At 47.1% G+C, this 20488-nt stretch overlaps 14 non-coding genes across 14 annotated transcripts; all 14 read left to right on the top strand.

Moving 5' to 3' along the window:
• The first annotated feature begins 883 nt into the window (after nucleotides 1-883).
• LOC138654834 (U2 spliceosomal RNA) lies at nucleotides 884-1074 on the top strand. Its single transcript, XR_011316483.1, has one exon. It is a non-coding gene; the product is annotated as a U2 spliceosomal RNA (small nuclear RNA).
• A 1213-nt stretch (nucleotides 1075-2287) lies between these two features.
• On the top strand, nucleotides 2288-2478 carry LOC138654833 (U2 spliceosomal RNA). Its single transcript, XR_011316482.1, has one exon. It is a non-coding gene; the product is annotated as a U2 spliceosomal RNA (small nuclear RNA).
• A 1213-nt stretch (nucleotides 2479-3691) lies between these two features.
• LOC138654832 (U2 spliceosomal RNA) lies at nucleotides 3692-3882 on the top strand. Its single transcript, XR_011316481.1, has one exon. It is a non-coding gene; the product is annotated as a U2 spliceosomal RNA (small nuclear RNA).
• Nucleotides 3883-5097: 1215 nt separating this feature from the next.
• On the top strand, nucleotides 5098-5288 carry LOC138654831 (U2 spliceosomal RNA). The gene has a single exon (XR_011316480.1). It is a non-coding gene; the product is annotated as a U2 spliceosomal RNA (small nuclear RNA).
• Nucleotides 5289-6501: 1213 nt separating this feature from the next.
• LOC138654830 (U2 spliceosomal RNA) lies at nucleotides 6502-6692 on the top strand. Its single transcript, XR_011316479.1, has one exon. It is a non-coding gene; the product is annotated as a U2 spliceosomal RNA (small nuclear RNA).
• A 1213-nt stretch (nucleotides 6693-7905) lies between these two features.
• LOC138654829 (U2 spliceosomal RNA) lies at nucleotides 7906-8096 on the top strand. The gene has a single exon (XR_011316478.1). It is a non-coding gene; the product is annotated as a U2 spliceosomal RNA (small nuclear RNA).
• Nucleotides 8097-9309: 1213 nt separating this feature from the next.
• Nucleotides 9310-9500, top strand: LOC138654828 (U2 spliceosomal RNA). Its single transcript, XR_011316477.1, has one exon. It is a non-coding gene; the product is annotated as a U2 spliceosomal RNA (small nuclear RNA).
• Nucleotides 9501-10714: 1214 nt separating this feature from the next.
• On the top strand, nucleotides 10715-10905 carry LOC138654827 (U2 spliceosomal RNA). Its single transcript, XR_011316476.1, has one exon. It is a non-coding gene; the product is annotated as a U2 spliceosomal RNA (small nuclear RNA).
• A 1213-nt stretch (nucleotides 10906-12118) lies between these two features.
• LOC138654826 (U2 spliceosomal RNA) lies at nucleotides 12119-12309 on the top strand. The gene has a single exon (XR_011316475.1). It is a non-coding gene; the product is annotated as a U2 spliceosomal RNA (small nuclear RNA).
• A 1213-nt stretch (nucleotides 12310-13522) lies between these two features.
• Nucleotides 13523-13713, top strand: LOC138654846 (U2 spliceosomal RNA). The gene has a single exon (XR_011316495.1). It is a non-coding gene; the product is annotated as a U2 spliceosomal RNA (small nuclear RNA).
• Nucleotides 13714-14926: 1213 nt separating this feature from the next.
• Nucleotides 14927-15117, top strand: LOC138654845 (U2 spliceosomal RNA). The gene has a single exon (XR_011316494.1). It is a non-coding gene; the product is annotated as a U2 spliceosomal RNA (small nuclear RNA).
• A 1213-nt stretch (nucleotides 15118-16330) lies between these two features.
• Nucleotides 16331-16521, top strand: LOC138654844 (U2 spliceosomal RNA). The gene has a single exon (XR_011316493.1). It is a non-coding gene; the product is annotated as a U2 spliceosomal RNA (small nuclear RNA).
• A 1213-nt stretch (nucleotides 16522-17734) lies between these two features.
• On the top strand, nucleotides 17735-17925 carry LOC138654836 (U2 spliceosomal RNA). The gene has a single exon (XR_011316485.1). It is a non-coding gene; the product is annotated as a U2 spliceosomal RNA (small nuclear RNA).
• Nucleotides 17926-19137: 1212 nt separating this feature from the next.
• LOC138654825 (U2 spliceosomal RNA) lies at nucleotides 19138-19328 on the top strand. Its single transcript, XR_011316474.1, has one exon. It is a non-coding gene; the product is annotated as a U2 spliceosomal RNA (small nuclear RNA).
• The last annotated feature ends 1160 nt before the right edge of the window (nucleotides 19329-20488 follow it).

The raw sequence follows: 20488 nt of genomic DNA, 5'->3' as shown, positions 1-20488 counted from the left end.
CCTGCCTGCCTGCCTGCCTGCCTGCCTGCCTGCCTGCCTGCCTGCCTGCCTGCCTGCTGTCTGTCAGCATGAAGTGTTTAAATTGAAGTATCCTACGAGTAGTTCGGCCATACATACTACATTTGTGACCGCATGCACAAATTCCTTTGTAAAACATTGGCTCCCTCTTGTGGACCACTGACTTTTAATTATGTGGTGTATGATATGTATTTCAATAAAGAAGGAAAAATGGTGTCTGTGATGATCTTGAATGTGCTAGTCTTGTCTATTTTGTCTTGTACTGTGTGAGTAGTATTCTAATGCTTTTGACCAACTGGGTGCGCTGCTGCTGCCTGCCCGCCTGCAGTAGATAGAATCTATGCACGGAACCTTCACCTGCTGCTGCTGTCACAATGGGGCCTTCAGCCATTGACTCCGGAACTCTCACGTGTCACAATGGGCTCTGGACTTATCTAAGGCAGAGAAAAATGGCGCCGTCTTCAGTCTGCTGCTGGAACAGCAGCAGACCACATGGTAGGGGGATTGTCTTTTTTTTTTTTAAAGGGGCAATTTGCAGACTTGCACTAATAGTTGCACTCTGGAGCGCCAAAGGGATGGAGGGTGTGTTCAGATGGGCGGAGTTATGCAGATCAGGCGGCGTTATGCAGATTAGGCGGAGTTAGGCAGATTTTTTAAAAACGCGTTGGGCCCAAATTGAACACACCCCCACACACCCCCACACACCCCCCACACGCCCCCACACACACCAGAACTGCCATTTGAGAAGGCATCCAGAGTTTAGAAAAAAAATGTCTTCCCCTGGGCAATCATCTTTTGGGCTCTCTCCACAGTGAGTCCTGGTTGTGGGCCATGGGGCGTCTGGAGTGGCAAACCATTTCAGGCTATCGCTTCTCGGCCTTTTGGCTAAGATCAAGTGTAGTATCTGTTCTTATCAGTTTAATATCTGATACGTCCCCTATTTGGGGACCATATATTAAATGGATTTTTAGAACAGGGAGCTGGAAATGGAGCTTGCTCTGTCCACTCCACGCATTGACCCGTTATTGCAGTATCTCCGGGAACAGTGCACCCCTTCTCTGATCCGGTTTCCAAAAACAGATTGAATTGAAATCAGCCCAGCAAGTTGTCATTTAACACTTTCTGAGAATTCTTTTCAGGGTCAAAGAAGCACGTTTCAGGTGGCAAATGTAGCAATTTGCTCAGTTTCACTGGACCGTTTGCAACATTTCCTGTGCCTTGCTTTCACCTGTGCATGTTCAGCATTGGATTGCATCCAATATGCAATCAATCAATCAAGCAATCAAGCAATCTTTGCTGGTTGCAACAGGTGTGTTAAGATGTAGGCCCGAATGAGGCCTTTGTAACAGTGTTGCTAATATATTGTGCCATCTACAAAATTAGGCCCCTGCCTGCCTGCCTGCCTGCCTGCCTGCCTGCCTGCCTGCCTGCCTGCCTGCCTGCTGTCTGTCAGCATGAAGTGTTTAAATTGAAGTATCCTACGAGTAGTTCGGCCATACATACTACATTTGTGACCGCATGCACAAATTCCTTTGTAAAACATTGGCTCCCTCTTGTGGACCACTGACTTTTAATTATGTGGTGTATGATATGTATTTCAATAAAGAAGGAAAAATGGTGTCTGTGATGATCTTGAATGTGCTAGTCTTGTCTATTTTGTCTTGTACTGTGTGAGTAGTATTCTAATGCTTTTGACCAACTGGGTGCGCTGCTGCTGCCTGCCCGCCTGCAGTAGATAGAATCTATGCACGGAACCTTCACCTGCTGCTGCTGTCACAATGGGGCCTTCAGCCATTGACTCCGGAACTCTCACGTGTCACAATGGGCTCTGGACTTATCTAAGGCAGAGAAAAATGGCGCCGTCTTCAGTCTGCTGCTGGAACAGCAGCAGACCACATGGTAGGGGGATTGTCTTTTTTTTTTTTAAAGGGGCAATTTGCAGACTTGCACTAATAGTTGCACTCTGGAGCGCCAAAGGGATGGAGGGTGTGTTCAGATGGGCGGAGTTATGCAGATCAGGCGGCGTTATGCAGATTAGGCGGAGTTAGGCAGATTTTTTAAAAACGCGTTGGGCCCAAATTGAACACACCCCCACACACCCCCACACACCCCCCACACGCCCCCACACACACCAGAACTGCCATTTGAGAAGGCATCCAGAGTTTAGAAAAAAAATGTCTTCCCCTGGGCAATCATCTTTTGGGCTCTCTCCACAGTGAGTCCTGGTTGTGGGCCATGGGGCGTCTGGAGTGGCAAACCATTTCAGGCTATCGCTTCTCGGCCTTTTGGCTAAGATCAAGTGTAGTATCTGTTCTTATCAGTTTAATATCTGATACGTCCCCTATTTGGGGACCATATATTAAATGGATTTTTAGAACAGGGAGCTGGAAATGGAGCTTGCTCTGTCCACTCCACGCATTGACCCGTTATTGCAGTATCTCCGGGAACAGTGCACCCCTTCTCTGATCCGGTTTCCAAAAACAGATTGAATTGAAATCAGCCCAGCAAGTTGTCATTTAACACTTTCTGAGAATTCTTTTCAGGGTCAAAGAAGCACGTTTCAGGTGGCAAATGTAGCAATTTGCTCAGTTTCACTGGACCGTTTGCAACATTTCCTGTGCCTTGCTTTCACCTGTGCATGTTCAGCATTGGATTGCATCCAATATGCAATCAATCAATCAAGCAATCAAGCAATCTTTGCTGGTTGCAACAGGTGTGTTAAGATGTAGGCCCGAATGAGGCCTTTGTAACAGTGTTGCTAATATATTGTGCCATCTACAAAATTAGGCCCCTGCCTGCCTGCCTGCCTGCCTGCCTGCCTGCCTGCCTGCCTGCCTGCCTGCCTGCTGTCTGTCAGCATGAAGTGTTTAAATTGAAGTATCCTACGAGTAGTTCGGCCATACATACTACATTTGTGACCGCATGCACAAATTCCTTTGTAAAACATTGGCTCCCTCTTGTGGACCACTGACTTTTAATTATGTGGTGTATGATATGTATTTCAATAAAGAAGGAAAAATGGTGTCTGTGATGATCTTGAATGTGCTAGTCTTGTCTATTTTGTCTTGTACTGTGTGAGTAGTATTCTAATGCTTTTGACCAACTGGGTGCGCTGCTGCTGCCTGCCCGCCTGCAGTAGATAGAATCTATGCACGGAACCTTCACCTGCTGCTGCTGTCACAATGGGGCCTTCAGCCATTGACTCCGGAACTCTCACGTGTCACAATGGGCTCTGGACTTATCTAAGGCAGAGAAAAATGGCGCCGTCTTCAGTCTGCTGCTGGAACAGCAGCAGACCACATGGTAGGGGGATTGTCTTTTTTTTTTTTAAAGGGGCAATTTGCAGACTTGCACTAATAGTTGCACTCTGGAGCGCCAAAGGGATGGAGGGTGTGTTCAGATGGGCGGAGTTATGCAGATCAGGCGGCGTTATGCAGATTAGGCGGAGTTAGGCAGATTTTTTAAAAACGCGTTGGGCCCAAATTGAACACACCCCCACACACCCCCACACACCCCCCACACGCCCCCACACACACCAGAACTGCCATTTGAGAAGGCATCCAGAGTTTAGAAAAAAAATGTCTTCCCCTGGGCAATCATCTTTTGGGCTCTCTCCACAGTGAGTCCTGGTTGTGGGCCATGGGGCGTCTGGAGTGGCAAACCATTTCAGGCTATCGCTTCTCGGCCTTTTGGCTAAGATCAAGTGTAGTATCTGTTCTTATCAGTTTAATATCTGATACGTCCCCTATTTGGGGACCATATATTAAATGGATTTTTAGAACAGGGAGCTGGAAATGGAGCTTGCTCTGTCCACTCCACGCATTGACCCGTTATTGCAGTATCTCCGGGAACAGTGCACCCCTTCTCTGATCCGGTTTCCAAAAACAGATTGAATTGAAATCAGCCCAGCAAGTTGTCATTTAACACTTTCTGAGAATTCTTTTCAGGGTCAAAGAAGCACGTTTCAGGTGGCAAATGTAGCAATTTGCTCAGTTTCACTGGACCGTTTGCAACATTTCCTGTGCCTTGCTTTCACCTGTGCATGTTCAGCATTGGATTGCATCCAATATGCAATCAATCAATCAAGCAATCAAGCAATCTTTGCTGGTTGCAACAGGTGTGTTAAGATGTAGGCCCGAATGAGGCCTTTGTAACAGTGTTGCTAATATATTGTGCCATCTACAAAATTAGGCCCCTGCCTGCCTGCCTGCCTGCCTGCCTGCCTGCCTGCCTGCCTGCCTGCCTGCCTGCTGTCTGTCAGCATGAAGTGTTTAAATTGAAGTATCCTACGAGTAGTTCGGCCATACATACTACATTTGTGACCGCATGCACAAATTCCTTTGTAAAACATTGGCTCCCTCTTGTGGACCACTGACTTTTAATTATGTGGTGTATGATATGTATTTCAATAAAGAAGGAAAAATGGTGTCTGTGATGATCTTGAATGTGCTAGTCTTGTCTATTTTGTCTTGTACTGTGTGAGTAGTATTCTAATGCTTTTGACCAACTGGGTGCGCTGCTGCTGCCTGCCCGCCTGCAGTAGATAGAATCTATGCACGGAACCTTCACCTGCTGCTGCTGTCACAATGGGGCCTTCAGCCATTGACTCCGGAACTCTCACGTGTCACAATGGGCTCTGGACTTATCTAAGGCAGAGAAAAATGGCGCCGTCTTCAGTCTGCTGCTGGAACAGCAGCAGACCACATGGTAGGGGGATTGTCTTTTTTTTTTTTAAAGGGGCAATTTGCAGACTTGCACTAATAGTTGCACTCTGGAGCGCCAAAGGGATGGAGGGTGTGTTCAGATGGGCGGAGTTATGCAGATCAGGCGGCGTTATGCAGATTAGGCGGAGTTAGGCAGATTTTTTAAAAACGCGTTGGGCCCAAATTGAACACACCCCCACACACCCCCACACACCCCCCACACGCCCCCACACACACCAGAACTGCCATTTGAGAAGGCATCCAGAGTTTAGAAAAAAAATGTCTTCCCCTGGGCAATCATCTTTTGGGCTCTCTCTCCACAGTGAGTCCTGGTTGTGGGCCATGGGGCGTCTGGAGTGGCAAACCATTTCAGGCTATCGCTTCTCGGCCTTTTGGCTAAGATCAAGTGTAGTATCTGTTCTTATCAGTTTAATATCTGATACGTCCCCTATTTGGGGACCATATATTAAATGGATTTTTAGAACAGGGAGCTGGAAATGGAGCTTGCTCTGTCCACTCCACGCATTGACCCGTTATTGCAGTATCTCCGGGAACAGTGCACCCCTTCTCTGATCCGGTTTCCAAAAACAGATTGAATTGAAATCAGCCCAGCAAGTTGTCATTTAACACTTTCTGAGAATTCTTTTCAGGGTCAAAGAAGCACGTTTCAGGTGGCAAATGTAGCAATTTGCTCAGTTTCACTGGACCGTTTGCAACATTTCCTGTGCCTTGCTTTCACCTGTGCATGTTCAGCATTGGATTGCATCCAATATGCAATCAATCAATCAAGCAATCAAGCAATCTTTGCTGGTTGCAACAGGTGTGTTAAGATGTAGGCCCGAATGAGGCCTTTGTAACAGTGTTGCTAATATATTGTGCCATCTACAAAATTAGGCCCCTGCCTGCCTGCCTGCCTGCCTGCCTGCCTGCCTGCCTGCCTGCCTGCCTGCCTGCTGTCTGTCAGCATGAAGTGTTTAAATTGAAGTATCCTACGAGTAGTTCGGCCATACATACTACATTTGTGACCGCATGCACAAATTCCTTTGTAAAACATTGGCTCCCTCTTGTGGACCACTGACTTTTAATTATGTGGTGTATGATATGTATTTCAATAAAGAAGGAAAAATGGTGTCTGTGATGATCTTGAATGTGCTAGTCTTGTCTATTTTGTCTTGTACTGTGTGAGTAGTATTCTAATGCTTTTGACCAACTGGGTGCGCTGCTGCTGCCTGCCCGCCTGCAGTAGATAGAATCTATGCACGGAACCTTCACCTGCTGCTGCTGTCACAATGGGGCCTTCAGCCATTGACTCCGGAACTCTCACGTGTCACAATGGGCTCTGGACTTATCTAAGGCAGAGAAAAATGGCGCCGTCTTCAGTCTGCTGCTGGAACAGCAGCAGACCACATGGTAGGGGGATTGTCTTTTTTTTTTTTAAAGGGGCAATTTGCAGACTTGCACTAATAGTTGCACTCTGGAGCGCCAAAGGGATGGAGGGTGTGTTCAGATGGGCGGAGTTATGCAGATCAGGCGGCGTTATGCAGATTAGGCGGAGTTAGGCAGATTTTTTAAAAACGCGTTGGGCCCAAATTGAACACACCCCCACACACCCCCACACACCCCCCACACGCCCCCACACACACCAGAACTGCCATTTGAGAAGGCATCCAGAGTTTAGAAAAAAAATGTCTTCCCCTGGGCAATCATCTTTTGGGCTCTCTCCACAGTGAGTCCTGGTTGTGGGCCATGGGGCGTCTGGAGTGGCAAACCATTTCAGGCTATCGCTTCTCGGCCTTTTGGCTAAGATCAAGTGTAGTATCTGTTCTTATCAGTTTAATATCTGATACGTCCCCTATTTGGGGACCATATATTAAATGGATTTTTAGAACAGGGAGCTGGAAATGGAGCTTGCTCTGTCCACTCCACGCATTGACCCGTTATTGCAGTATCTCCGGGAACAGTGCACCCCTTCTCTGATCCGGTTTCCAAAAACAGATTGAATTGAAATCAGCCCAGCAAGTTGTCATTTAACACTTTCTGAGAATTCTTTTCAGGGTCAAAGAAGCACGTTTCAGGTGGCAAATGTAGCAATTTGCTCAGTTTCACTGGACCGTTTGCAACATTTCCTGTGCCTTGCTTTCACCTGTGCATGTTCAGCATTGGATTGCATCCAATATGCAATCAATCAATCAAGCAATCAAGCAATCTTTGCTGGTTGCAACAGGTGTGTTAAGATGTAGGCCCGAATGAGGCCTTTGTAACAGTGTTGCTAATATATTGTGCCATCTACAAAATTAGGCCCCTGCCTGCCTGCCTGCCTGCCTGCCTGCCTGCCTGCCTGCCTGCCTGCCTGCCTGCTGTCTGTCAGCATGAAGTGTTTAAATTGAAGTATCCTACGAGTAGTTCGGCCATACATACTACATTTGTGACCGCATGCACAAATTCCTTTGTAAAACATTGGCTCCCTCTTGTGGACCACTGACTTTTAATTATGTGGTGTATGATATGTATTTCAATAAAGAAGGAAAAATGGTGTCTGTGATGATCTTGAATGTGCTAGTCTTGTCTATTTTGTCTTGTACTGTGTGAGTAGTATTCTAATGCTTTTGACCAACTGGGTGCGCTGCTGCTGCCTGCCCGCCTGCAGTAGATAGAATCTATGCACGGAACCTTCACCTGCTGCTGCTGTCACAATGGGGCCTTCAGCCATTGACTCCGGAACTCTCACGTGTCACAATGGGCTCTGGACTTATCTAAGGCAGAGAAAAATGGCGCCGTCTTCAGTCTGCTGCTGGAACAGCAGCAGACCACATGGTAGGGGGATTGTCTTTTTTTTTTTTAAAGGGGCAATTTGCAGACTTGCACTAATAGTTGCACTCTGGAGCGCCAAAGGGATGGAGGGTGTGTTCAGATGGGCGGAGTTATGCAGATCAGGCGGCGTTATGCAGATTAGGCGGAGTTAGGCAGATTTTTTAAAAACGCGTTGGGCCCAAATTGAACACACCCCCACACACCCCCACACACCCCCCACACGCCCCCACACACACCAGAACTGCCATTTGAGAAGGCATCCAGAGTTTAGAAAAAAAATGTCTTCCCCTGGGCAATCATCTTTTGGGCTCTCTCCACAGTGAGTCCTGGTTGTGGGCCATGGGGCGTCTGGAGTGGCAAACCATTTCAGGCTATCGCTTCTCGGCCTTTTGGCTAAGATCAAGTGTAGTATCTGTTCTTATCAGTTTAATATCTGATACGTCCCCTATTTGGGGACCATATATTAAATGGATTTTTAGAACAGGGAGCTGGAAATGGAGCTTGCTCTGTCCACTCCACGCATTGACCCGTTATTGCAGTATCTCCGGGAACAGTGCACCCCTTCTCTGATCCGGTTTCCAAAAACAGATTGAATTGAAATCAGCCCAGCAAGTTGTCATTTAACACTTTCTGAGAATTCTTTTCAGGGTCAAAGAAGCACGTTTCAGGTGGCAAATGTAGCAATTTGCTCAGTTTCACTGGACCGTTTGCAACATTTCCTGTGCCTTGCTTTCACCTGTGCATGTTCAGCATTGGATTGCATCCAATATGCAATCAATCAATCAAGCAATCAAGCAATCTTTGCTGGTTGCAACAGGTGTGTTAAGATGTAGGCCCGAATGAGGCCTTTGTAACAGTGTTGCTAATATATTGTGCCATCTACAAAATTAGGCCCCTGCCTGCCTGCCTGCCTGCCTGCCTGCCTGCCTGCCTGCCTGCCTGCCTGCCTGCTGTCTGTCAGCATGAAGTGTTTAAATTGAAGTATCCTACGAGTAGTTCGGCCATACATACTACATTTGTGACCGCATGCACAAATTCCTTTGTAAAACATTGGCTCCCTCTTGTGGACCACTGACTTTTAATTATGTGGTGTATGATATGTATTTCAATAAAGAAGGAAAAATGGTGTCTGTGATGATCTTGAATGTGCTAGTCTTGTCTATTTTGTCTTGTACTGTGTGAGTAGTATTCTAATGCTTTTGACCAACTGGGTGCGCTGCTGCTGCCTGCCCGCCTGCAGTAGATAGAATCTATGCACGGAACCTTCACCTGCTGCTGCTGTCACAATGGGGCCTTCAGCCATTGACTCCGGAACTCTCACGTGTCACAATGGGCTCTGGACTTATCTAAGGCAGAGAAAAATGGCGCCGTCTTCAGTCTGCTGCTGGAACAGCAGCAGACCACATGGTAGGGGGATTGTCTTTTTTTTTTTTAAAGGGGCAATTTGCAGACTTGCACTAATAGTTGCACTCTGGAGCGCCAAAGGGATGGAGGGTGTGTTCAGATGGGCGGAGTTATGCAGATCAGGCGGCGTTATGCAGATTAGGCGGAGTTAGGCAGATTTTTTAAAAACGCGTTGGGCCCAAATTGAACACACCCCCACACACCCCCACACACCCCCCACACGCCCCCACACACACCAGAACTGCCATTTGAGAAGGCATCCAGAGTTTAGAAAAAAAATGTCTTCCCCTGGGCAATCATCTTTTGGGCTCTCTCCACAGTGAGTCCTGGTTGTGGGCCATGGGGCGTCTGGAGTGGCAAACCATTTCAGGCTATCGCTTCTCGGCCTTTTGGCTAAGATCAAGTGTAGTATCTGTTCTTATCAGTTTAATATCTGATACGTCCCCTATTTGGGGACCATATATTAAATGGATTTTTAGAACAGGGAGCTGGAAATGGAGCTTGCTCTGTCCACTCCACGCATTGACCCGTTATTGCAGTATCTCCGGGAACAGTGCACCCCTTCTCTGATCCGGTTTCCAAAAACAGATTGAATTGAAATCAGCCCAGCAAGTTGTCATTTAACACTTTCTGAGAATTCTTTTCAGGGTCAAAGAAGCACGTTTCAGGTGGCAAATGTAGCAATTTGCTCAGTTTCACTGGACCGTTTGCAACATTTCCTGTGCCTTGCTTTCACCTGTGCATGTTCAGCATTGGATTGCATCCAATATGCAATCAATCAATCAAGCAATCAAGCAATCTTTGCTGGTTGCAACAGGTGTGTTAAGATGTAGGCCCGAATGAGGCCTTTGTAACAGTGTTGCTAATATATTGTGCCATCTACAAAATTAGGCCCCTGCCTGCCTGCCTGCCTGCCTGCCTGCCTGCCTGCCTGCCTGCCTGCCTGCCTGCTGTCTGTCAGCATGAAGTGTTTAAATTGAAGTATCCTACGAGTAGTTCGGCCATACATACTACATTTGTGACCGCATGCACAAATTCCTTTGTAAAACATTGGCTCCCTCTTGTGGACCACTGACTTTTAATTATGTGGTGTATGATATGTATTTCAATAAAGAAGGAAAAATGGTGTCTGTGATGATCTTGAATGTGCTAGTCTTGTCTATTTTGTCTTGTACTGTGTGAGTAGTATTCTAATGCTTTTGACCAACTGGGTGCGCTGCTGCTGCCTGCCCGCCTGCAGTAGATAGAATCTATGCACGGAACCTTCACCTGCTGCTGCTGTCACAATGGGGCCTTCAGCCATTGACTCCGGAACTCTCACGTGTCACAATGGGCTCTGGACTTATCTAAGGCAGAGAAAAATGGCGCCGTCTTCAGTCTGCTGCTGGAACAGCAGCAGACCACATGGTAGGGGGATTGTCTTTTTTTTTTTTAAAGGGGCAATTTGCAGACTTGCACTAATAGTTGCACTCTGGAGCGCCAAAGGGATGGAGGGGTGTGTTCAGATGGGCGGAGTTATGCAGATCAGGCGGCGTTATGCAGATTAGGCGGAGTTAGGCAGATTTTTTAAAAACGCGTTGGGCCCAAATTGAACACACCCCCACACACCCCCACACACCCCCCACACGCCCCCACACACACCAGAACTGCCATTTGAGAAGGCATCCAGAGTTTAGAAAAAAAATGTCTTCCCCTGGGCAATCATCTTTTGGGCTCTCTCCACAGTGAGTCCTGGTTGTGGGCCATGGGGCGTCTGGAGTGGCAAACCATTTCAGGCTATCGCTTCTCGGCCTTTTGGCTAAGATCAAGTGTAGTATCTGTTCTTATCAGTTTAATATCTGATACGTCCCCTATTTGGGGACCATATATTAAATGGATTTTTAGAACAGGGAGCTGGAAATGGAGCTTGCTCTGTCCACTCCACGCATTGACCCGTTATTGCAGTATCTCCGGGAACAGTGCACCCCTTCTCTGATCCGGTTTCCAAAAACAGATTGAATTGAAATCAGCCCAGCAAGTTGTCATTTAACACTTTCTGAGAATTCTTTTCAGGGTCAAAGAAGCACGTTTCAGGTGGCAAATGTAGCAATTTGCTCAGTTTCACTGGACCGTTTGCAACATTTCCTGTGCCTTGCTTTCACCTGTGCATGTTCAGCATTGGATTGCATCCAATATGCAATCAATCAATCAAGCAATCAAGCAATCTTTGCTGGTTGCAACAGGTGTGTTAAGATGTAGGCCCGAATGAGGCCTTTGTAACAGTGTTGCTAATATATTGTGCCATCTACAAAATTAGGCCCCTGCCTGCCTGCCTGCCTGCCTGCCTGCCTGCCTGCCTGCCTGCCTGCCTGCCTGCTGTCTGTCAGCATGAAGTGTTTAAATTGAAGTATCCTACGAGTAGTTCGGCCATACATACTACATTTGTGACCGCATGCACAAATTCCTTTGTAAAACATTGGCTCCCTCTTGTGGACCACTGACTTTTAATTATGTGGTGTATGATATGTATTTCAATAAAGAAGGAAAAATGGTGTCTGTGATGATCTTGAATGTGCTAGTCTTGTCTATTTTGTCTTGTACTGTGTGAGTAGTATTCTAATGCTTTTGACCAACTGGGTGCGCTGCTGCTGCCTGCCCGCCTGCAGTAGATAGAATCTATGCACGGAACCTTCACCTGCTGCTGCTGTCACAATGGGGCCTTCAGCCATTGACTCCGGAACTCTCACGTGTCACAATGGGCTCTGGACTTATCTAAGGCAGAGAAAAATGGCGCCGTCTTCAGTCTGCTGCTGGAACAGCAGCAGACCACATGGTAGGGGGATTGTCTTTTTTTTTTTTAAAGGGGCAATTTGCAGACTTGCACTAATAGTTGCACTCTGGAGCGCCAAAGGGATGGAGGGTGTGTTCAGATGGGCGGAGTTATGCAGATCAGGCGGCGTTATGCAGATTAGGCGGAGTTAGGCAGATTTTTTAAAAACGCGTTGGGCCCAAATTGAACACACCCCCACACACCCCCACACACCCCCCACACGCCCCCACACACACCAGAACTGCCATTTGAGAAGGCATCCAGAGTTTAGAAAAAAAATGTCTTCCCCTGGGCAATCATCTTTTGGGCTCTCTCCACAGTGAGTCCTGGTTGTGGGCCATGGGGCGTCTGGAGTGGCAAACCATTTCAGGCTATCGCTTCTCGGCCTTTTGGCTAAGATCAAGTGTAGTATCTGTTCTTATCAGTTTAATATCTGATACGTCCCCTATTTGGGGACCATATATTAAATGGATTTTTAGAACAGGGAGCTGGAAATGGAGCTTGCTCTGTCCACTCCACGCATTGACCCGTTATTGCAGTATCTCCGGGAACAGTGCACCCCTTCTCTGATCCGGTTTCCAAAAACAGATTGAATTGAAATCAGCCCAGCAAGTTGTCATTTAACACTTTCTGAGAATTCTTTTCAGGGTCAAAGAAGCACGTTTCAGGTGGCAAATGTAGCAATTTGCTCAGTTTCACTGGACCGTTTGCAACATTTCCTGTGCCTTGCTTTCACCTGTGCATGTTCAGCATTGGATTGCATCCAATATGCAATCAATCAATCAAGCAATCAAGCAATCTTTGCTGGTTGCAACAGGTGTGTTAAGATGTAGGCCCGAATGAGGCCTTTGTAACAGTGTTGCTAATATATTGTGCCATCTACAAAATTAGGCCCCTGCCTGCCTGCCTGCCTGCCTGCCTGCCTGCCTGCCTGCCTGCCTGCCTGCCTGCTGTCTGTCAGCATGAAGTGTTTAAATTGAAGTATCCTACGAGTAGTTCGGCCATACATACTACATTTGTGACCGCATGCACAAATTCCTTTGTAAAACATTGGCTCCCTCTTGTGGACCACTGACTTTTAATTATGTGGTGTATGATATGTATTTCAATAAAGAAGGAAAAATGGTGTCTGTGATGATCTTGAATGTGCTAGTCTTGTCTATTTTGTCTTGTACTGTGTGAGTAGTATTCTAATGCTTTTGACCAACTGGGTGCGCTGCTGCTGCCTGCCCGCCTGCAGTAGATAGAATCTATGCACGGAACCTTCACCTGCTGCTGCTGTCACAATGGGGCCTTCAGCCATTGACTCCGGAACTCTCACGTGTCACAATGGGCTCTGGACTTATCTAAGGCAGAGAAAAATGGCGCCGTCTTCAGTCTGCTGCTGGAACAGCAGCAGACCACATGGTAGGGGGATTGTCTTTTTTTTTTTTAAAGGGGCAATTTGCAGACTTGCACTAATAGTTGCACTCTGGAGCGCCAAAGGGATGGAGGGTGTGTTCAGATGGGCGGAGTTATGCAGATCAGGCGGCGTTATGCAGATTAGGCGGAGTTAGGCAGATTTTTTAAAAACGCGTTGGGCCCAAATTGAACACACCCCCACACACCCCCACACACCCCCCACACGCCCCCACACACACCAGAACTGCCATTTGAGAAGGCATCCAGAGTTTAGAAAAAAAATGTCTTCCCCTGGGCAATCATCTTTTGGGCTCTCTCCACAGTGAGTCCTGGTTGTGGGCCATGGGGCGTCTGGAGTGGCAAACCATTTCAGGCTATCGCTTCTCGGCCTTTTGGCTAAGATCAAGTGTAGTATCTGTTCTTATCAGTTTAATATCTGATACGTCCCCTATTTGGGGACCATATATTAAATGGATTTTTAGAACAGGGAGCTGGAAATGGAGCTTGCTCTGTCCACTCCACGCATTGACCCGTTATTGCAGTATCTCCGGGAACAGTGCACCCCTTCTCTGATCCGGTTTCCAAAAACAGATTGAATTGAAATCAGCCCAGCAAGTTGTCATTTAACACTTTCTGAGAATTCTTTTCAGGGTCAAAGAAGCACGTTTCAGGTGGCAAATGTAGCAATTTGCTCAGTTTCACTGGACCGTTTGCAACATTTCCTGTGCCTTGCTTTCACCTGTGCATGTTCAGCATTGGATTGCATCCAATATGCAATCAATCAATCAAGCAATCAAGCAATCTTTGCTGGTTGCAACAGGTGTGTTAAGATGTAGGCCCGAATGAGGCCTTTGTAACAGTGTTGCTAATATATTGTGCCATCTACAAAATTAGGCCCCTGCCTGCCTGCCTGCCTGCCTGCCTGCCTGCCTGCCTGCCTGCCTGCCTGCCTGCTGTCTGTCAGCATGAAGTGTTTAAATTGAAGTATCCTACGAGTAGTTCGGCCATACATACTACATTTGTGACCGCATGCACAAATTCCTTTGTAAAACATTGGCTCCCTCTTGTGGACCACTGACTTTTAATTATGTGGTGTATGATATGTATTTCAATAAAGAAGGAAAAATGGTGTCTGTGATGATCTTGAATGTGCTAGTCTTGTCTATTTTGTCTTGTACTGTGTGAGTAGTATTCTAATGCTTTTGACCAACTGGGTGCGCTGCTGCTGCCTGCCCGCCTGCAGTAGATAGAATCTATGCACGGAACCTTCACCTGCTGCTGCTGTCACAATGGGGCCTTCAGCCATTGACTCCGGAACTCTCACGTGTCACAATGGGCTCTGGACTTATCTAAGGCAGAGAAAAATGGCGCCGTCTTCAGTCTGCTGCTGGAACAGCAGCAGACCACATGGTAGGGGGATTGTCTTTTTTTTTTTTAAAGGGGCAATTTGCAGACTTGCACTAATAGTTGCACTCTGGAGCGCCAAAGGGATGGAGGGTGTGTTCAGATGGGCGGAGTTATGCAGATCAGGCGGCGTTATGCAGATTAGGCGGAGTTAGGCAGATTTTTTAAAAACGCGTTGGGCCCAAATTGAACACACCCCCACACACCCCCACACACCCCCCACACGCCCCCACACACACCAGAACTGCCATTTGAGAAGGCATCCAGAGTTTAGAAAAAAAATGTCTTCCCCTGGGCAATCATCTTTTGGGCTCTCTCCACAGTGAGTCCTGGTTGTGGGCCATGGGGCGTCTGGAGTGGCAAACCATTTCAGGCTATCGCTTCTCGGCCTTTTGGCTAAGATCAAGTGTAGTATCTGTTCTTATCAGTTTAATATCTGATACGTCCCCTATTTGGGGACCATATATTAAATGGATTTTTAGAACAGGGAGCTGGAAATGGAGCTTGCTCTGTCCACTCCACGCATTGACCCGTTATTGCAGTATCTCCGGGAACAGTGCACCCCTTCTCTGATCCGGTTTCCAAAAACAGATTGAATTGAAATCAGCCCAGCAAGTTGTCATTTAACACTTTCTGAGAATTCTTTTCAGGGTCAAAGAAGCACGTTTCAGGTGGCAAATGTAGCAATTTGCTCAGTTTCACTGGACCGTTTGCAACATTTCCTGTGCCTTGCTTTCACCTGTGCATGTTCAGCATTGGATTGCATCCAATATGCAATCAATCAATCAAGCAATCAAGCAATCTTTGCTGGTTGCAACAGGTGTGTTAAGATGTAGGCCCGAATGAGGCCTTTGTAACAGTGTTGCTAATATATTGTGCCATCTACAAAATTAGGCCCCTGCCTGCCTGCCTGCCTGCCTGCCTGCCTGCCTGCCTGCCTGCCTGCCTGCCTGCTGTCTGTCAGCATGAAGTGTTTAAATTGAAGTATCCTACGAGTAGTTCGGCCATACATACTACATTTGTGACCGCATGCACAAATTCCTTTGTAAAACATTGGCTCCCTCTTGTGGACCACTGACTTTTAATTATGTGGTGTATGATATGTATTTCAATAAAGAAGGAAAAATGGTGTCTGTGATGATCTTGAATGTGCTAGTCTTGTCTATTTTGTCTTGTACTGTGTGAGTAGTATTCTAATGCTTTTGACCAACTGGGTGCGCTGCTGCTGCCTGCCCGCCTGCAGTAGATAGAATCTATGCACGGAACCTTCACCTGCTGCTGCTGTCACAATGGGGCCTTCAGCCATTGACTCCGGAACTCTCACGTGTCACAATGGGCTCTGGACTTATCTAAGGCAGAGAAAAATGGCGCCGTCTTCAGTCTGCTGCTGGAACAGCAGCAGACCACATGGTAGGGGGATTGTCTTTTTTTTTTTTAAAGGGGCAATTTGCAGACTTGCACTAATAGTTGCACTCTGGAGCGCCAAAGGGATGGAGGGTGTGTTCAGATGGGCGGAGTTATGCAGATCAGGCGGCGTTATGCAGATTAGGCGGAGTTAGGCAGATTTTTTAAAAACGCGTTGGGCCCAAATTGAACACACCCCCACACACCCCCACACACCCCCCACACGCCCCCACACACACCAGAACTGCCATTTGAGAAGGCATCCAGAGTTTAGAAAAAAAATGTCTTCCCCTGGGCAATCATCTTTTGGGCTCTCTCCACAGTGAGTCCTGGTTGTGGGCCATGGGGCGTCTGGAGTGGCAAACCATTTCAGGCTATCGCTTCTCGGCCTTTTGGCTAAGATCAAGTGTAGTATCTGTTCTTATCAGTTTAATATCTGATACGTCCCCTATTTGGGGACCATATATTAAATGGATTTTTAGAACAGGGAGCTGGAAATGGAGCTTGCTCTGTCCACTCCACGCATTGACCCGTTATTGCAGTATCTCCGGGAACAGTGCACCCCTTCTCTGATCCGGTTTCCAAAAACAGATTGAATTGAAATCAGCCCAGCAAGTTGTCATTTAACACTTTCTGAGAATTCTTTTCAGGGTCAAAGAAGCACGTTTCAGGTGGCAAATGTAGCAATTTGCTCAGTTTCACTGGACCGTTTGCAACATTTCCTGTGCCTTGCTTTCACCTGTGCATGTTCAGCATTGGATTGCATCCAATATGCAATCAATCAATCAAGCAATCAAGCAATCTTTGCTGGTTGCAACAGGTGTGTTAAGATGTAGGCCCGAATGAGGCCTTTGTAACAGTGTTGCTAATATATTGTGCCATCTACAAAATTAGGCCCCTGCCTGCCTGCCTGCCTGCCTGCCTGCCTGCCTGCCTGCCTGCCTGCCTGCCTGCTGTCTGTCAGCATGAAGTGTTTAAATTGAAGTATCCTACGAGTAGTTCGGCCATACATACTACATTTGTGACCGCATGCACAAATTCCTTTGTAAAACATTGGCTCCCTCTTGTGGACCACTGACTTTTAATTATGTGGTGTATGATATGTATTTCAATAAAGAAGGAAAAATGGTGTCTGTGATGATCTTGAATGTGCTAGTCTTGTCTATTTTGTCTTGTACTGTGTGAGTAGTATTCTAATGCTTTTGACCAACTGGGTGCGCTGCTGCTGCCTGCCCGCCTGCAGTAGATAGAATCTATGCACGGAACCTTCACCTGCTGCTGCTGTCACAATGGGGCCTTCAGCCATTGACTCCGGAACTCTCACGTGTCACAATGGGCTCTGGACTTATCTAAGGCAGAGAAAAATGGCGCCGTCTTCAGTCTGCTGCTGGAACAGCAGCAGACCACATGGTAGGGGGATTGTCTTTTTTTTTTTTAAAGGGGCAATTTGCAGACTTGCACTAATAGTTGCACTCTGGAGCGCCAAAGGGATGGAGGGTGTGTTCAGATGGGCGGAGTTATGCAGATCAGGCGGCGTTATGCAGATTAGGCGGAGTTAGGCAGATTTTTTAAAAACGCGTTGGGCCCAAATTGAACACACCCCCACACACCCCCACACACCCCCCACACGCCCCCACACACACCAGAACTGCCATTTGAGAAGGCATCCAGAGTTTAGAAAAAAAATGTCTTCCCCTGGGCAATCATCTTTTGGGCTCTCTCCACAGTGAGTCCTGGTTGTGGGCCATGGGGCGTCTGGAGTGGCAAACCATTTCAGGCTATCGCTTCTCGGCCTTTTGGCTAAGATCAAGTGTAGTATCTGTTCTTATCAGTTTAATATCTGATACGTCCCCTATTTGGGGACCATATATTAAATGGATTTTTAGAACAGGGAGCTGGAAATGGAGCTTGCTCTGTCCACTCCACGCATTGACCCGTTATTGCAGTATCTCCGGGAACAGTGCACCCCTTCTCTGATCCGGTTTCCAAAAACAGATTGAATTGAAATCAGCCCAGCAAGTTGTCATTTAACACTTTCTGAGAATTCTTTTCAGGGTCAAAGAAGCACGTTTCAGGTGGCAAATGTAGCAATTTGCTCAGTTTCACTGGACCGTTTGCAACATTTCCTGTGCCTTGCTTTCACCTGTGCATGTTCAGCATTGGATTGCATCCAATATGCAATCAATCAATCAAGCAATCAAGCAATCTTTGCTGGTTGCAACAGGTGTGTTAAGATGTAGGCCCGAATGAGGCCTTTGTAACAGTGTTGCTAATATATTGTGCCATCTACAAAATTAGGCCCCTGCCTGCCTGCCTGCCTGCCTGCCTGCCTGCCTGCCTGCCTGCCTGCCTGCCTGCTGTCTGTCAGCATGAAGTGTTTAAATTGAAGTATCCTACGAGTAGTTCGGCCATACATACTACATTTGTGACCGCATGCACAAATTCCTTTGTAAAACATTGGCTCCCTCTTGTGGACCACTGACTTTTAATTATGTGGTGTATGATATGTATTTCAATAAAGAAGGAAAAATGGTGTCTGTGATGATCTTGAATGTGCTAGTCTTGTCTATTTTGTCTTGTACTGTGTGAGTAGTATTCTAATGCTTTTGACCAACTGGGTGCGCTGCTGCTGCCTGCCCGCCTGCAGTAGATAGAATCTATGCACGGAACCTTCACCTGCTGCTGCTGTCACAATGGGGCCTTCAGCCATTGACTCCGGAACTCTCACGTGTCACAATGGGCTCTGGACTTATCTAAGGCAGAGAAAAATGGCGCCGTCTTCAGTCTGCTGCTGGAACAGCAGCAGACCACATGGTAGGGGGATTGTCTTTTTTTTTTTAAAGGGGCAATTTGCAGACTTGCACTAATAGTTGCACTCTGGAGCGCCAAAGGGATGGAGGGTGTGTTCAGATGGGCGGAGTTATGCAGATCAGGCGGCGTTATGCAGATTAGGCGGAGTTAGGCAGATTTTTTAAAAACGCGTTGGGCCCAAATTGAACACACCCCCACACACCCCCACACACCCCCCACACGCCCCCACACACACCAGAACTGCCATTTGAGAAGGCATCCAGAGTTTAGAAAAAAAATGTCTTCCCCTGGGCAATCATCTTTTGGGCTCTCTCCACAGTGAGTCCTGGTTGTGGGCCATGGGGCGTCTGGAGTGGCAAACCATTTCAGGCTATCGCTTCTCGGCCTTTTGGCTAAGATCAAGTGTAGTATCTGTTCTTATCAGTTTAATATCTGATACGTCCCCTATTTGGGGACCATATATTAAATGGATTTTTAGAACAGGGAGCTGGAAATGGAGCTTGCTCTGTCCACTCCACGCATTGACCCGTTATTGCAGTATCTCCGGGAACAGTGCACCCCTTCTCTGATCCGGTTTCCAAAAACAGATTGAATTGAAATCAGCCCAGCAAGTTGTCATTTAACACTTTCTGAGAATTCTTTTCAGGGTCAAAGAAGCACGTTTCAGGTGGCAAATGTAGCAATTTGCTCAGTTTCACTGGACCGTTTGCAACATTTCCTGTGCCTTGCTTTCACCTGTGCATGTTCAGCATTGGATTGCATCCAATATGCAATCAATCAATCAAGCAATCAAGCAATCTTTGCTGGTTGCAACAGGTGTGTTAAGATGTAGGCCCGAATGAGGCCTTTGTAACAGTGTTGCTAATATATTGTGCCATCTACAAAATTAGGCCCCTGCCTGCCTGCCTGCCTGCCTGCCTGCCTGCCTGCCTGCCTGCCTGCCTGCCTGCTGTCTGTCAGCATGAAGTGTTTAAATTGAAGTATCCTACGAGTAGTTCGGCCATACATACTACATTTGTGACCGCATGCACAAATTCCTTTGTAAAACATTGGCTCCCTCTTGTGGACCACTGACTTTTAATTATGTGGTGTATGATATGTATTTCAATAAAGAAGGAAAAATGGTGTCTGTGATGATCTTGAATGTGCTAGTCTTGTCTATTTTGTCTTGTACTGTGTGAGTAGTATTCTAATGCTTTTGACCAACTGGGTGCGCTGCTGCTGCCTGCCCGCCTGCAGTAGATAGAATCTATGCACGGAACCTTCACCTGCTGCTGCTGTCACAATGGGGCCTTCAGCCATTGACTCCGGAACTCTCACGTGTCACAATGGGCTCTGGACTTATCTAAGGCAGAGAAAAATGGCGCCGTCTTCAGTCTGCTGCTGGAACAGCAGCAGACCACATGGTAGGGGGATTGTCTTTTTTTTTTTTAAAGGGGCAATTTGCAGACTTGCACTAATAGTTGCACTCTGGAGCGCCAAAGGGATGGAGGGTGTGTTCAGATGGGCGGAGTTATGCAGATCAGGCGGCGTTATGCAGATTAGGCGGAGTTAGGCAGATTTTTTAAAAACGCGTTGGGCCCAAATTGAACACACCCCCACACACCCCCACACACCCCCCACACGCCCCCACACACACCAGAACTGCCATTTGAGAAGGCATCCAGAGTTTAGAAAAAAAATGTCTTCCCCTGGGCAATCATCTTTTGGGCTCTCTCCACAG

The sequence above is a fragment of the Ranitomeya imitator genome, unplaced genomic scaffold (genome assembly GCF_032444005.1).
Source record: "Ranitomeya imitator isolate aRanImi1 unplaced genomic scaffold, aRanImi1.pri SCAFFOLD_833, whole genome shotgun sequence".
NCBI classification, from domain to species: Eukaryota; Metazoa; Chordata; class Amphibia; order Anura; family Dendrobatidae; genus Ranitomeya; species Ranitomeya imitator.
This window is presented reverse-complemented; position numbering and strand designations above follow the sequence as displayed.